The 16,568-nt window shown below is 48.0% G+C and overlaps 1 protein-coding gene across 18 annotated transcripts in view; it reads left to right on the top strand.

Moving 5' to 3' along the window:
* Positions 1–16,568, top strand: part of HDAC4 (histone deacetylase 4) — a 233,279-nt gene that overhangs the window by 51,413 nt on the left and 165,298 nt on the right. The window contains exon 1 of one of the 18 annotated variants that reach the window (XM_038182531.2): positions 8,058–8,078. The exons of the other annotated variants lie outside the window; for them this stretch is intronic. The gene's annotated coding sequence lies outside the window, so the exon portion shown is untranslated. Of the gene's footprint in view, positions 1–8,057; positions 8,079–16,568 lie in introns of those variants that run through there. 18 annotated transcript variants of the gene reach the window in all.

A 16,568-nucleotide genomic window follows, 5' to 3' on the forward strand; every position in this document is an offset into this window, starting at 1 on the left:
CAGTGCATGTAGAAAATTCTCACTGGTTTGATGGGAAATAATCATCGGCGACTCGTCGTCGTGCTTAAAGCTGCGTGCAGCAGAAACATGCTTGAGGTCAGCTCTACAGATGTGGCAGTCACCGTGCTGTGAGCGGTTGACATGTTTTTATCAAAGACGAATTTGTTGACAGACATGCAAAAAAACCCAAACAACTAGTTATGAAGAGTTTCAGCTACGCAAAGTACAGAGGAGTGAAGGTATTGCTGCTTGAGCCATGGCATTTTGGGTGATCCCCAGTTTTTCATTGCTTCACCCCATTTTTCCTCCTAGCCCAGTAACTCATTACACAGGCAATAAGGCTTTTTTCTTGGTCGTACCGTGAGCTGGACTTCTATAGCAAGCTTTTTGCAGCCAGGTGGAGATGCTGATGACCATGCCAAGGCCTCTGCCTTTGCTTACTTCCAGTAAACCGGGAGGTTTTATTTCCCGTAATCACCACTGGGGAAGTTCACACCTGGGCATTCCCGTTGGATTGGGAAGACCTGGGAAGTCTGTGCTGTGCTGCAGGTTTGGCGTTTGCATAATTCCCTTCCTAACAGGACTGAGGGTTTAGGAGAAACGAGCTTCCTTCCCCAAATCGTTGCTTGTTAGTCCTTTATTCTTCCTCACATCTTGAGGTGCTCCTGAAGCAGCGGTTCTGTAACGTCAGGGAGAAGCAATCAAGCAATCTGTTACAGGTTTTGATTTGTTTTTTTTTCTAAATCTGATGGTGTTCAAGCACCACTCTTGCTTTAGACCTGTGAAACAGAAACCAAACCGCATCCTTCTGCTTTGGTTTTGGCCATTCGTGGTTACTGATGTGGAACTCCTCCAGAGGTGTGAGCGCGGTTCCTTGTGCTGCCATCCCTTCCCCCCCTCGTCTTATTTGTTGTCCTTGGGCACCTAACATGGCATCAAATTGCCTCGTTTTGCCCTTGCTGCTTAACGAGTTCTCACCACCTCTTAGCATTAATTAATGGGGGCTGCAGGGGGAACACCCTAAAAGAGAAGCACGCTCTGAATATACTTCTCACGTTTATGTAGCACGCGTCTTATTGACTTCAGCTCTTAAATGTCTCCATTATTCACAAGTGGTAAAGCTGTGAGAGCTATCCAGGTCGTTCCAAGCAAGCGTCAATAAAACCTCCAACCACATCGCTCTCTATATGCTGTAATTGGCTCTCTCTTTAAAAAAATAAAATAAATAAAAAATGTTGAGGCTGCAAAAGGGCAGGTGGTTAGGAGAGAGGAAGGTAGATTAGTATTGTACGATATTTAAAGACGTATAATAAAAAGTATTTAAAGGGTCTGCTAATTACAGTGGGCACATCAGTGGGGTGGGAGGCTTTAGGGGGGCTGCAGAGCGGGGTCCCAGTGCTTCGGAGATCCGTGAGTGCTGCTGATGGGTTAGCTCTGTCCATACAAAGTTCCTGCACATCCTGCGTGGTGCTGGGGATGCTGAGAAGCCTCTGGCTGCTTGCAGGGAGGGCAGGGTAGCATGAAGCCTCTGAAAAAAAATAAAAATTTAAAAAAAATGGACATAGGAGCAAACAAACAGTGAGATAATAAGCCTCCTGATTTGGAGGGAATGAGGGAAGAAGCCGTTGGGGGCTGATGCTGTGCACAAGCTTGATTTCAGATTGGGGACGTAAGACTTAAAAGTCTACAAACAGTTAAAGGAACTTCATTAATGCTGTCTGGGAGTTCCCCTGCACCCCACGCGTAGGCTTAAATGGCAAAATGCTTAGCTCAGAATCACTTCACCCCCTATAAAAATCTTGAATCTATTCAGATACTTCTCATGCTAGTAATCGGATTGTGTTAAATCCTAAAAACGTTGAGAAAAATCAGAAATCAGAGAGCACATTGCCCAACAGTACTCCTTTTGAGCGGGTTCTTGCTGTTATCCTAAGCCAGACATCAGTTTTGTGACACAGCAATGCGCATCGCCTCTTCTGACAGTCATTTTCCGCAGCTGTTAATCTTGATTATGAAAAATCTGTGGTCACGGATGTGCAAAGTAACAAAACTCCTGATGTCAAATGTTAGAGAAAACTGAAATGAAGGTGATGGAGTTGCTCTGAAATAGATGGTTTTTGTCTCTTTTCACAAGGTGTCAATGGATGCTTAAGCATCCTTGCAGCAGGGAGAAATGTTTTGTTTTTAATTTCAGCCCTGCTAACGAAGTCTTGTCATTTATGTCAATGAGGAAGAAAGAAAATGACTACAGCTAACCATAGGTTGTCATTAAAGCCGATTCCTCGCACTAAGCCAAAAACAACGCAAGATTTAGTTTCAGGACTTCCTAAATTTGTTAGTCACACTGATGTTTTCTTAAAACCCAGGCCTGAAGAGCTATCAACATTTACCGTAGGGACTAGATTGGAAAGCCCTTACTTGTTCTTGTCTGTCACCTCATCGTGCCCCACGTGTCGATCTCCCGCTGCCCTCTCCTCTATTTTAGGGGAACGTGCTTCAACTTCCAGCTGTTGACACTCGCAGACAGCTGCTTGTGGTGTCCTGTCCGAAAATCCCTTCCTCTCGTCGCTTGGCCAGCGCAGTAAGAAGCGCTCTCTTGTTTGGAGAGCACAGCTGAAGCTGAATCCTGCCAGATTTTTGGGCAGCAATGTAACGGGGGGGAAAAATCCTGCCATCGCTGCATGGGCACTTACTGGTGTGCTTGTAGACCTTGAGAACTCAGTGCTACTTTTAAAAAAAGAAAGTCTTCCAGCCAGAGTGTTTACTTATAAACAAAGTTAGGGGAGTTTCATGGGAGCTTGGGTGGAAGGACATAAGTGCAAAAAATACCAGCTCTGAGGTTTTCTTAAATCTTGGGATAAGTGATTTGTTCCTTTCCTAGCACCTCATTGTCTCCAGCATTTTTACTTCAGAATATGAGCTGCTGGAAGGTCTCTGGGCATCAGTTTTTTAGCAACTTTCCCTACCTGGAGGTCTGGGGCACGTTGAGCTCCAGTGACTTAAAGCTGCCACGGGACTGCAGGTGTTTATACCGAGAAATGTCGAGGCAAATTAGCTTTTCAATTTCCTTCCCAGTGACACGCTGCGGTGCTTCATCAGCTAATTTCGTCAGGGCTTTGTGTGTTGTTTTTTATAATAATGACTAAACCAGAGGCTGAGGAGGGGTGGCCGCTCCAGCGGCGCGGCGTGAAGCGTGCTGTGGTTCGCTCCTTCACGTTGCTGCCTTCCTGACAGATTTTCTTCCCTCTTTGCTGCTCCCCTCTGCTTAACTATTTCCATCTTGGTGAGTCAGATTTGTTATTCCCCTGGTGGTGGAAACGCTTCTGAGGCTGCTCCCAACTGCGCTAGTGGAGAGATGTCAAACTCGAGTGCCTCAAAGCCTCGCTCCTCTTGAGCCAGCTGGAAGGCTTCTGGTATGCTGAAAGCGATTTCAGTGCTCACACTTCAAATATCCTCCTTGTAGCACAGCAGCACTCCTTAAATACGACAGTGGTGAAGGCAGGGACGGGGTCCAGCTTGCGGAGGGCTTTGGGCAGGCAGCAAGGAGCAGACATGCGCTGACAGGGGTTTGTCCACACAGAGAGAGGTCGGTGCTGAAACAGGCACACATTTTAGAGGTGTTCGCTTTGTACAGGCAAAGATGTACATCTAGATCCGTGCACTGAAAATCTGTGAGTGGAGAAAGTTCATCAGGCAGCAGAGCTAGCTTGGAGAGCATCGCTTTGGTGCAGGCCACAGGGCAGATCTCGATGGTTTCCAGCCCTTCAGAGGAAAAGATGGGAAAAGATCTGAGTAGGCATGCTGCTGGAGAGAAGATGCTCAAGTTCCCAAGGTCCCTAGAACAAAGTGCATCATCTAAGTGCATCTTGGCTGCGAGAGTTAGTTCAGAAGTCATGCTCATATGAATCTCCTCACCTACCTTTGCAGTTGTCTTGAGATGGTTTGTGAAAAATGAGGATGAAACGCTATCTTCCATTTCTTGCGTGTTGCTGGCAGGGTTTTTGTGTGTTGTTTTGTTTCCTAATTGTTTGCAGGAGCATAGTGGTGTCATTTCCATGAGCTGCGATGGTAGAGGCCTCTCTGCATGCTCTGTGTGGTGGGTAGTGTTAGGGTTAGCCGCTCGTTCCCTATATTCCTGCCCTCTTCCAGCTCGGAAGCATAGAAAATTTTGCATAGAAAAGGCCCTGCTTTTTGTATGTCTTTCATCGACATCTGTGAGCCTGCTGCAGAGCCAGCACGAGGCGCAGGGCGAGCAGGGAGCCCTCCGTGTGGGATCGGTTTGGGGTACGGCACAAAGAGCTGTGCTTGGAGCTGGGTCGGGTGCTGCTTGTGGCTCCCTCCTGCTGCATCTCTATGGGATGGGGAGAAATGGTCCTGTCCTCTGGCACTCCTCTTCCTCTGTGAAGCTCAAGGGGAAGGAGATGATAGGGAAGGAGAAGGAAGGGAAAACCTCTGCCATAAAGGAAGAGGGAGTAGACTCAAATTGGGAATAGAAAGGCCAGAATACGTGGCTGGCACCGAGGCAGCCCTTCTGCCAAACTGCAGCAAACCGGCTCAGGGATATCCCTGAGTGCCACTCGCATTATGACTTTATTCCACACGTTAATGCTTCCTGCCAAGCTGCAGGGGAGTGCAGCAAAATGCTTACTACACGTTTATGCCTGCAGATTTATTGCGGCGCTATCTGTTACCTAGGAAAATCCAAATTGTTTTTTGAGGGGGGGGAGAACAAAAACGACGTTACCGCGCGTGGTCTGCGTTCGGCTCTGCCTTTCACGATATCTGCCGAGCGTTTGAGTGCATCAGCAAGTTTGTCCACATGCTGTTTTTATGCAAGTGTTACGGTCTGACAACTATGAATCACCCGCTCAGCTCTTGATTTGCGTCAATCAAACCACATTTAAGAGAGGCTTTGTTCACGGTTTGGAACACGAGACCCAGGCAAGTGTGCAAGCGATGGCTCCCAGCAGATTCCCTTGAAACGGGGTTCAGTGGTCCGGGCTCAGGCTCCGGAGAAAAAGCCTGTGGTTAGCGTGGGAGATGAGAAGCTGCCGGTCTCCTTCCAGTCCCCTGGCAGCCTCCTGCTGATACGCTGGGTTATCACTCAGCTCTTTGAACCTCTTGGTTTATGGTGTGTGAGCACACGTTTCTTCGTGGCAGCGTGTATTTGTGTCCCCCCCCCCCCAAGGCTGCTGGGATGAGTTTTTATCTAAAGGGGTGCAGATTTGTCTTCACATTCAATCATTATTTTTAAATAAGCAAGGTTTCAATTCAGTTAAACTCATTAGGATCATCTTTCCACATCTCTAGACGTGGGATTCCTGTCTTTCAGAGTTATCTCTGCTTTTAGACACCCAGCCTGCACTTCCTGACCTAGAAACTTTGTGGTGGGACCGGGAGCCAGGCGATGTCGGTGCCGGAACAGCTCCTACCTTGAAGTGCATCACGAGCCCAGAAATAAATCCCTTTGGCAAACTGCCGTGTGGTGGGGCACAACTTGGTGCTGCTGAAGTGCAGAAAGAGGTGGTACCAAAAAAATTTATAAAGGAAGTCCCCAAACCCACAAGTCTTCAGGTTGCTGGTATACCTAGCTAGAGATCTGAATGGTCACGGAGCCGTTTTGGCAAACTAAGGCTTGTGCTTGGTTGTGTGCAAAGATGAATCTAGGTCCTTTTCCTTTGTTTAGCCTCGTGGCACCCCTATTTCGCTTGCAGGTGAGCGCAGCCCCCCCTTCCCCTCCTTCCTTGCTTCTCCCAGCCTTCAGCGCCCCATCCGAGGTCCCTGCTCCTCGCCAGCTCCGAGCGTCCTGTGCGAGCACGTTCTGCTTCCCCTTGTCCCGAACCCACCCCTGACCTAGTTCATCCTCAAACCGCTTCCCTGCCTCTTCCTCTCTCCACGCTTTCGTCTCATTGAAGTCTCTTCTCCTCCTTCCCGTCCCCCTCTGGCACCAGGCCTTGTGCTCATCAAAACATTGATCTCATGGGCTGTATGCTTGCCAGCGTAATAAGGCCACTGCTCTTCCAAACACTTTTTTTTTCCCCCGTCTTACAGTTTTTTTTCTTCATTGGACTTGCTTTCACTGTTATTTTTTTTTTTTCAGGATGAAATTTAGGGGATTAATTCCTGCTTTCCTGCTGACAGTCATGGAAACGAGCTTATTTCCAAGTGTCACGATGCTGATCCTTATCTCATTTTATTACTTTCTTTGGGAACTGAGTAACTGTAAGAATAAATTGCTGTAGCAGATGCAGCGCATGGGCATATGGCAGTCTATTAATTACTCGTATCCTACCCAACTTTTAAAATAAATCGATAAATGTTGATGAAACACTAGAGAGCATACAGGGTTTCTTTTTTTTTTTTTTCTTTGCCTCCCCTGGACTTGCAGATTGTAACGTTTGGCTGGTTTTAGCTGTCCCATTTTTGGCCCATCTTAGTGCCTCCCTGTGGAAATAGGCACTGCCAAACCTGCTTGACACTTTCTCTGGACTTGTGGATCTGGTAGCTACCTGCTTTTAATTCTCTAAAGCAGGCTAGCAAGGAGATAGGTGAAGTGTGGAGAGGCTGGAGAGGGCAAGCAGAGGACTGACAAGGAATAATTAACTGCTGAGACCAAGAAACGGTGCAAGTTAGGTTATTTTTCCTCTCCCTCCCTCCAGAAAAAAATGAACATTGTCATTTTTCCTTAAGCAAATCTTTCTGGAGTTGTTACAAGGGCCATCCCCATCCTCCTCCATTATCCTGATGGACTCTTCTAACCCGTGTCCACTGCGTGGCAAGGGCAGGTCCGTGCATCTGCTCGTGCTTGTGGGTTATGTGACTGAGAAAGCTGATTTTTCTTTATATGCTATTCATAAAGACAGAAGTTGATTCGTTGAATATCCCCTTCTGTCTGGTGGTGCTCCTGGGTGGTGCTCCGGGTACTTGATTTCTCTGCAGCGGAGAGGAATCCAACTCAAGTGTGAGCGTGGAGAATGTGAATGTGAAATAGATTTAAAAAAAAAAAAATCCTTAGAAGTGTGAAAATTGGTCCTGCAATGTTGCCATGACTCATAGGATCATTTGGGTTGGAGGTGAGTTTTGGGGTCTTCTCTGTATGTGCTCGAGCAATTAATTCAGTGTCTCTGGTAGCGAGGGGCCCCAACTGAGCACAGCCACCCCAAGGTGTGGGCTCACAGTGCTGTGTACACGAGGATAATCATTTCCCTAGTCCTGCCAGCCATGCTGTTCCTGCTGTTCTGTTAGAAATGTGTTGGATGAGGTGTTTGGGGTGTCTGTGGGAACCTCATCTTAATTTCCTTGAGGTTTCTGAGTGAAAGCTTCCTGTTTCCATACGCTTAAAGAGAGCTGGAAGAAGGAACCTGCGGGTAGTTCCCAGGAGCAGAAATTCTCCTCTGATGCTGCGTGGGATTGTCAAATTCCAGTTGTTTAAGGGGTAAACGTGTGACTTTCTTCAGGTTGGACATAAGAAATAAGAATTTGACCACAACAAGCACCTTCTGAGCCCCACTGCAGCCCCTGTCCCACCGGCTCCCCAGGGGCTGCTTGGTCTCCAGTGCTTCCACCGATCCTTTGCCACCTCGCCCTGCTTTTGCAGGCTAATAAAAACCAGAGAATATTGCCCAAACCCAAAGATTACTTGGTAATGTGCCTAGACGAGTGCTTCCGTTAGCAGGGTATTTCCATGCTACGAAGTCACTGAAGCTGTAAAGATCAACGGTCACCAGCTGCGGTGACTAAATTGTTTTTAAGCACCTTTTGAACTTTGATTTATGAACAACTGCATTTCGAAATTAGCAAATGGCTGCACTTAAGGCTAATGAGTGAGTAAAAGGGCAGCGTGTTACAAAAGGCTTTGAAGAGACCGAGACCGTTCCTGGACTCGGAAAAGGGAAGACTTACAAAAACAGCGTAGTGCCGGGCTGTTTTTTTTTTTTTCTTTTTTTTTCTTTTTTTTTAAGGCTGCATGTGACTGGTTTAATGGTCTCTCTCCAAATTTTGTACTGCAAGCTTTGGAACTTGAAATTGAAAGGGACTAAGACCCGCAGCTGCTTTTAAAGAAGAGCATTTCGGACTCGGTGAGCAGGGGGCGCACAGCACCCATCCCCTCCATCGCCCCACAAGCAGAGCAGCGCGGGGAGGTGGGCGGATGGGGACCTTGGGACTCTGGTGGGACTCAGGGCTGCCGGAGGGACATCCAGAGCAGGGGGAGAGCAGATACATCCTAAAGGATGTGTTAGGTTTGCCTTTATGTGGCCGGGCAGGTGGGGAAGCAAAAGGCTGTGCTAAGGGATCGGCAGCCTCAGCGGGAGCTGCAGTCGGTCACACCGTGCTTAATTTTGGCACCTTCTTGGTGCCTCTTCTCCTTTCCTAGCTGTGTCCTGAGCAAGCTGAAAAGGGAGGAGGGGAAGTGCTTTTTCCGTCCTAAACTGAAGGAAAGCTTTTGGTAGTAGCTCAGTGGAAATTGAAGTGAAATCTTTCTATTAGCTTAAGTGGAAATTGTTAACTACTCCCGGCTGCTGTCGTGCTGTAACCCAAGACTGCAGGCTGGAGCTCTTCAGGAGGTTTTCTTTCCTCTTTGCTGCTTTCTGAGTCCTTGGGTTGCTCAACAGTGCTTTTGTGCAGTGAAAAAACCTTCCTGTTCAGTTGTATTTTTTTTATTTAAACTTTTTGTAAGCGGTACTCCTGGGCTCGAAACTGTCAATATTAAGTTAATGCAAAATCCATAGGCCAGTGCCACCTGCTTTACGACGCTTTGCTGGGTGAAGTTAGATTTTATTAGATAACTACACGTGTTCCTGAAACCTTTTTACGTGTTGGCAGCGCAGCAGCTGAAGGGCTTTCAGAGCCGAGTCTTCGCTCTGGCTCTTTGATCTCCCCGTGGGTTATGCAGGCGGATGCTGCTGGAGAGCGTGCGTGCGATGTGAACTTCTGCCTGGGTTTTGACTGCAGGTGACGGGGTTTTTTAATTTCTGAAAAGTGCTTCAGAGGCTTGGACTTTTGGGAATCTGAAATTATTTGCAGTGGATTTGCTCTCATTCTTGTTTAACAGGAATTATTTCATTTTTGGGATTAGTTAATGACAGTGAAATCTTGCCCTGAGTCGTACTAGGAACTTGAGTTTTCCTCCGTAGGCTTATTTTATTACCTTGAAACTTCAGGGAGAGCAACTCCTCCTTCAGTCCCTACCCATATCCATGTGCTTGACCCTGCCCCTTTCCTTTTTATAGGGGTCATCTTCCGAGGAAACACTTGGTGACAGAAATTAAATCTGCTTTATTCTCTTCCATGCCACTCGTTGCCCTAAAAGCCCCGCGTGTTTAGAAATTCACCTGCTGCATTTTCCTAATTCTGCTGTACATTTTTTCCAGGCATTCACACGTGCAGTGGTCGTCTGTATTGTGCATCCTGCGTTTTTTGGATCATCCTTTAGCCGTCGCATCCCACATTTTGGGACATGTCTTTTGTGATGGCCTCAGGTAGCAAGTATCTGTGCGCGGAGTGGGGGCAGCTTGGGCAGGCCCCCTTAAAAGGGGAAATTCCTGAACTGCAGGTAAACAAGAGCCCCATTGATCCACGTGTTTCCAAACTGCACGTCCAAAGTCCTTCCTTCTGGCTCTTTTGTAGAGCGCCTACTTTCGAGGACAGATGCTAATTTGATGTGGATAGTAAGAACGCAGTATTGCAAGGGATTGCTGGCATTTCTGATGGTGACCACAGGAGTGAAAATAGATGTGCCTTAGGTGGTTATTTGTGTGGTGTGCATTGCCCAGCTGGTGTAACATGCTGCTGGTGCCACAGAGCAGGCTGCCCATGTGCCTCCAGAGCCATCAAAGGTCCACCAGGAGGAACTGTAGTTAGCCAGCTGTGCAAGCTTGCCATGGTTTGTTTTCAGTGGGATTCCCGTCTGTAAAATGCTTCTGTTTGCTCCAGTTATCCAGAGATGATCGAATCCGGGCTTTGTGGTGGTGATTGCAATCTGAGAAGGAGTGAAATAGCCTTGCAGCCCGCAGATAATGTGTTTTCTTTCTGTGCACTGCAGTTCCTCGTTCCTTTGGCAGGGAAGGTCAGCCATCCTTTAAAGGCTGCTTCTTCCCCAGGTGTGCTGCTCAGGTTGTGAGAGCTGTGCCCGTCCTCACCTGCCAGGAAAACGCTCAGAGCCTGCCTTGCTGCTTGATTTGGGAAGGTTAGGGACTGTGGTACCTCCTGGTCCCTGTGTCATCACCTCCCCAGTGTGGCAAAGCTGTGCTGACAGCTCTCATTTGCTTGGCAGATTTGCTCCAAAGCAAATACCGTAAACCTGCCTCCCCTCTCCTTCCTTTCACGAGTAAAGCTCCCAAAGAAATACTAAAAGCAAGCAGGCTTCCAGCCCCAGGCAGCGCTGTCAGGGTGTGCTTTTTCCTGGCTGTGTCCCATCTCCCTGCTGCTTTGCACCTTTCTTGGAGTCCTGCGTTGTCCCCTGAGTCTCCCCCTTCGCAGTGCTCGCCGATACCCTCTGCCCCGTGAGGGCACTGAGCTGCCCCCTGTGCAGTCAGCTCTCCATTTCTTCTCCTCTCTCTTTACTTTTCTGCTGGATTTTTGTGGTGACACTGATCAATAGTTTGTATCGATGGAGGACAAGATGAACAGACTGTGTTGCAGTAGTTTAGAAAATACTGCTGAAAAACAGAGGTAGGTGTTTCTGACCTGTACACAAGTGCTGTACGTGTACTGCACAGCGTACTGTGCTCAAAACACTGCTGGTAATTAGATAGAAAATACCTTAAAAATCACCCATTCGTTTAAAAAAAGCAGGTGAGCTTTTTTTGGAAGGGAGAAGAACACGAAGCTGGATGTGTTGTAAGAGCGATGATTTGCAGGGTGGCAAATACAGAGTGAGGCGGCAGATCTGGGTTAGGGAGCCCGTGGAGAAGATGCTTGGGGATGCTGCTGCTCCTTAAATTCACGCTGTCTCTTCGTGCAAGAGCTAGTGCACATAACAAAAGCTTTAACTTGAAATTGGTAAGATCAAGAGGAGGTTTCCCTTGGAGAGAAAATCCCATTGTGCCATAACTTTATTAGTATCAATGGCGTCTCCTGTTTTGTGTTCTCTGTAGCATTTTTGGATGAGGATGCTTTAGGACTGAGGAGCCCTGATTGTGGTGATACTTGGAGTAGTCCAGCCTGAAGGTAAAGACTGTGCTTGTGAGAAGGATCTCCACACCTGAAAACTGAGCTGGGAACCTGGTTCTGCAGTGCTGGGTGACTGCACAGACGAGGTCAGGTAGCGGGGCCGTGCTGGTAAATCCAGTGTTTTGGGGGCTGAGCGTGTGTTATGAGTAGCTGATGCTTCAGGAAAAGCATGTGGTGAAGAGAAGGGCCAGCTCCAGGCTGGGGGAGGTACTGGGCAGCTGGATAGGTGTCTGCACAAACCAGGTACACCCAGGGGATAAAGGGGGCATCTGCAGTGGTGTCTGCAAAAGAAAAGGAGAAACATGAGGCTCAAAATGTGGTGCAGCGCTTCTGGAAGCGCCTGGCCTTTTTTTCTTTTGGAAACCCAATTCCTGATCTGCATTATTATTACTAATTATTATTTTTGCATCCTTAATTTGGAACGTTGTTTGTGTTACCCTTGAGCACTGACTGCCGAGGCATCTTTCCTTTGTGTGGCAGCCATGGACGTCTGCTTTGCGTCTTTCAGGAGATTCCAGCCAGTTAGGTTGCTTTGGCCATTCAATTTTCTCTTGTTTACCAGGGTGTTAGCAAGCTGGATGAAATACAGGCGGTAAGTGCTTTGCCCTAGGAAACATCAGTAGTCCAGTCACCATTCCAGAAATTCCACTCGGTTGGTTTTTCTCTGTAACAGAGCTCCCAGAGACTCTGCGTGTTGTAAATGTAAATCTGAAAAGGTCAATCCCCATGTATTCCCGAGCCGGGCATGCAGGATGACAACAATGCAGGGCCACAAATGAATTTTAAACTGTAGATGGAGAACAATATGTTCAGAGAAAGCTGTCAATGGATATGCCTTGGGTACCGAGGAGTAATTTGAGGTAAAGCAGCGAGGGTTTGTCCTGCGTTACTCAGTGAGTTAATGTGCAGCAGAGGGGGATCAAACCACGAGATGTGTAGCTGGGAAAAGGTAAGAGCTGCACGAACTGGGGCTGTTCTTTGCTTCTCTTTGCTTTGCCTATGGGATCCGAGAGGCAGAGCAGTGCTGGGTAAGTGGTGAATCAAAGGTTGAAAGCCTGTCCAGAGCCTCCAGCGTGGGTCCTCTCCTTCACATGCAGCACTTCACGGCGGTCCGGCTGGCTGTGCCACCGTGCGCTCTCCATTGAAGAAGGGGAGAACCATATGCAGCACAGGAGGAATCCTATATGGAGAAACAGACAAATGTCAAGTGTTTTCAGCTGCTGCTTTGCAGGTGGCCTGCAAAGGATGACAAATTCCTGCTAATTGTCTGCTCAGTGTATTGAGATGGGGATCTTTGGGGGAGCCACGGGTTGCCGTGGGCTGGTTTGGGTTTCTGCACTGTTACAGCCTCTGGAGGAGCAGTGCTGCTCTTAGCTTCAAAATGCTGTAAGATGCAGATTGGGGGCTTCTGTTTGTAACTTCACCAAGTGGGAAACCTCTTATTGTTGTTTGTTTTAAATAATACACAGGTGGGATTGCGTGCCGATACTGCGTGGTGCACAACATCCGCGGTGCTCTTACCGTGGATGCTCTTGCTGCAGCTCTTGGCACCAGCAAGGAAGGCAGCTGTGCAGTGGGAAACCCTGAACCTGCCATCTAAGGAAACTGCCACGTTACAGTCGCCCTTCCCCATGTAAAAGAGGGGAGGATAAAGCTTACAGAAAGATATTTCAGAGCCAAATGTCTCCAGATATATTTGTCTCTATACAACAGTGGTTGTGTATATACATGCACATAATTAATTGATCCACACACATGCATCCCACCTTGTATTAATTGGTGTGACAGCATTGTCTTCTTTATAATAAGCCTTGTACTTTGCAATCTTACAATTTTACGATATCCAGCATCCTCTTCTGGAGACGTGCACTTTCATACAGACCAGAAGTGAACAGCAGCAGCGTATAGTATCGATTTGCTGGAGCTACAGACCTTAAAAAACAAGTATAAAGGAAAGGTGTTGCTTTTAAGTTTACTTGTATCTCACTGCAGAGGGAGAGTTCAAGGCCAGTTTTGCATTAAACAAAAATATTCTTTAAAAATCTTAGATCATAACTCCAGGCAGCACGTGTCTCCTCTCCAAAGACTCTTGCATTGCTGGTGAGGGAGAGAATCGCAGCCTCGCAAAGCCCGGGCTATTTTATCCTCTCTGCCCTACTTCAGAGCCTTTTCATCTTCGTGAGCCGAGCCAGACGTGTAACACAGAGACTCTTTGCAGACAAATCTTGTTGTCAGAAGTAAATGCGGAAGGTGGGGTCCCAACAGCACGGGAGAGGAATTAGCGTTAGGACTTGGCACGGGCGCCTCTGGTTGCACCAGCATGGGGTTTCTGGTGCTTTTTATAGCATCTCCCAATTGATCATCTGCTGGTTTCAAGCTGCTGTCTTCCTCCACGCTTCCCTCCTGCCCCACGAGGTCTGTTTTGTGGTTTCCCTAAGTGTGGAATTGCTCTCAGGCCGCTGTCCTGCCTGCAGAGCTTTGGGGTAGGTTTTGGTGGCGTTGCACGCACTGCCCATGGGATCGGCAGCAAAGGTGCTGGCCTCCTGCAGCTCCAGGAACAGGCTGTGAGCAATTAATTTTGCTTTCCCCACTCCCCACTGGCTGGAGGTTCTTTGATGCCCTTACTTTCCATGCGAAGAGGACCCCATGGCTGGGGAGCAGCTCCAAAGTGTGCGTTGAATTTTAGGGGGGGTGCAGCTTGGCTTTTGTTTGGGGCTCAGCAACTTGCTGCAGCCCTGGCTTTAGTATGAGAAAAGGGAGATAACTTGATTAAAAAAAAAAAAAAAAAAGCACAAACAAAATAAAAATCAAAGCCAACCAAAAACAACTGAAATCCATTTTTTCCTGGTTACTCCTGGCAAAATGGTGCCATGAGGAGTATCTTGAGCAGTATCTCGATTTAGCCTTTTCTGCTTGCAGACATCAAATAAAAACCGATATAAGAAAACAGGAATGACTTCACACACACACACACAAAAAAAAAAAGCCTTGATTTTTTTTTTTTCAGATATTTTGTGATTACTAAGCATGATGACACTTCTTGGCATCGCTGTTTTTACAAGGAGGCTTATTGCACTGCTTGCAACTCTCACTCTTTGTTTTATTTAGCTGTGGCTTTTAATTTCCTGCTTGTGGTGGGGTACGTGTTTGTTAAACTCTCTATGGCTCCGATAGTGCGGCTTGCCTTTCCGGCAGCAGTTATCAGGTTACGGCGGCGCTGGCTGTGCCCGGCATAGAATCATAGAATCATAGAATCATAGAATATCCTGAGTTGGAAGGGACCCTTAAGGATCATCAAGTCCAACTCTTGACACCGCACAGGTCTACCCAAGTTCAGACCATGTGACTAAGTGCACAGTCCAATCTCTTCTTAAATTCAGTCAGGCTCGGTGCAGTGACCACTTCCCTGGGGAGCCTGTTCCAGTGTGCAACCACTCTCTCTGTGAAGAACCCCTTCCTGATGTCCAGCCTAAACTTCCCCTGCCTCAGCTTAACCCCGTTCCCGCGGGTCCTGTCGCTGGTGTTAATGGAGAAAAGGTCTCCTGCCTCTCGACACCCCCTTACGAGGAAGTTGTAGACTGCGATGAGGTCTCCCCTCAGCCTCCTCTTCTCCAGGCTGAACAGGCCCAGTGCCCTCAGCCGTTCCTCGTACGTCTTCCCCTCCAGGCATGACCTGCAGCATCTCCTCGCAACGTGCTGGCAGCCTGGTATCGTCAGCGGCCCTAAATCAGGGTTTCGTTGTGCTTAAACGTGAACTTTTAAATCAAAACCGTGATGTTGGTCGTGCCTCGTCATCGTCAGGTTCGTTCCTTTGAAACTAACGTACTCGTTTCACTTCTGGGAAGGGTATATGTAGTTTTTAAGGCAGGGGATATATGTATTTTTAGGGAACATATATACATAGGCAGGGGATACGTATATTTTTTTCCCCCTGGAGGGTTGGAAGGGCCCTTGGGACGACCCCAGAAGTCTGCAGGTGGTACGTGGGCAGCTGGGGCGCTGCAGGTGCTCTCTGGCCTTCGAGCACGTTCTTGTTTTCGTGGTGTTTGGGTGGTTCCACTGTGTTGCTCTCGGTTTGTCTGCATAATTTCCCTGCTTGTGAAGGTGAATCCTGGAACTGTGTTTGAGCAGGCTGAGTAGAGCCTTTGGTTGAGAAGGGGCTCAGATACGCCGGCACTCAGCCAATGCTCCTGTAGCAGACCTGTACGGAGCATTTTTATCATTTTTTTTCTTTTGTAACCCATGAAAAATATTTCATCATGCAGCCACCTGATGCTGCATTCAAGGAAATCCTCCCGGATTTCAGAGCTCACCTTAGATGCTAACAGTCTCCTGAGTTTTCTTATTATGTCATTACCACGGCCTCGGGACAGACCTCGTGCACTGTGCACATCCAGGTGCCCGTGCCATTTACGCAAATGCAGTCCGTGGGGTTGTTCGTCTCTCTCGCTTTGCAGTCCCTTGTGAGGCTTTATGTTGCAATTAAAAGCTTCTGGGCTCGAAAGGAATGGGCAAACAATACTCGTTAATATGCTTTTTCATCTCTTTTTGTCACATTTGTCATGGAAACTTCGGCACAGGGTAGAGTTGCTGCGAATGCCTCCTGGCACGTTTTGCTGTTACAGTTCGCACGCCTTGCCCGTGTTTGAAGCCGTTCAGTGCCGTCATCGGCTGGGTGAGTGGAAATGTCTCGCAAGCTCCTTGGGGTGGAAGGAGCCTGTCCACGACGGCTGGGAACGGAGACTTAATTCTCATAAAGCCGCGTGGCTCCGCTGCCCAGCATGCAGCCTCTGCTGAATGGTTTTCCTCTTTGGGGTGGGGGAAAGATGACAGCTAGATAATTCCTTAAAAAATAAAAATAAAAAAAATCACACATGCCCTGTGTGCTCTCCTATAGTTTATTTGCAGTCTGTTCCCTCCTGGCTTGATACCTGTTTTTAAAAAGAGCTCCAGGTGCTTGGAGAAGCCCCTGTGCAGGTGCTTGGTGGTTCCTTGATGCTGCCCTGGGGACACTACCCGGGACCTGGCCCTGTCCTGAGCTTCCATGAAGCTGTTGCTCTAGAAATCAATGCACGATGCCGATGGTAGGTGGCTTCTCCAGCTGCTCATCACCATAACCAGCATTCCTTTTGCATGGCAATGGCGAGGTTTTCCTCTGCCAGAGCTTTCTGTTGCGTTCCCATGGTCAGGGTGAACGACAGCAGGCGCTGAGGTGAGATGTTGGGAGCTCTCACAAGGCCATGGGTGAGCCGATGCCAAAATTCAGCTGCGAGCACTTGCATTAAAATCTTTGACGGGATTTCTGCCTTTCTGGCAATACACAAAAAGCTCGTTCTTGCTGTCAGGGTTATGACAGCATAAAATGTCCTTTGCAGTCCTCCTCCTGCACGAGTGCA

This window comes from Anas platyrhynchos, chromosome 7, assembly GCF_047663525.1.
Source record: "Anas platyrhynchos isolate ZD024472 breed Pekin duck chromosome 7, IASCAAS_PekinDuck_T2T, whole genome shotgun sequence".
Classification (NCBI taxonomy): domain Eukaryota; kingdom Metazoa; phylum Chordata; class Aves; order Anseriformes; family Anatidae; genus Anas; species Anas platyrhynchos.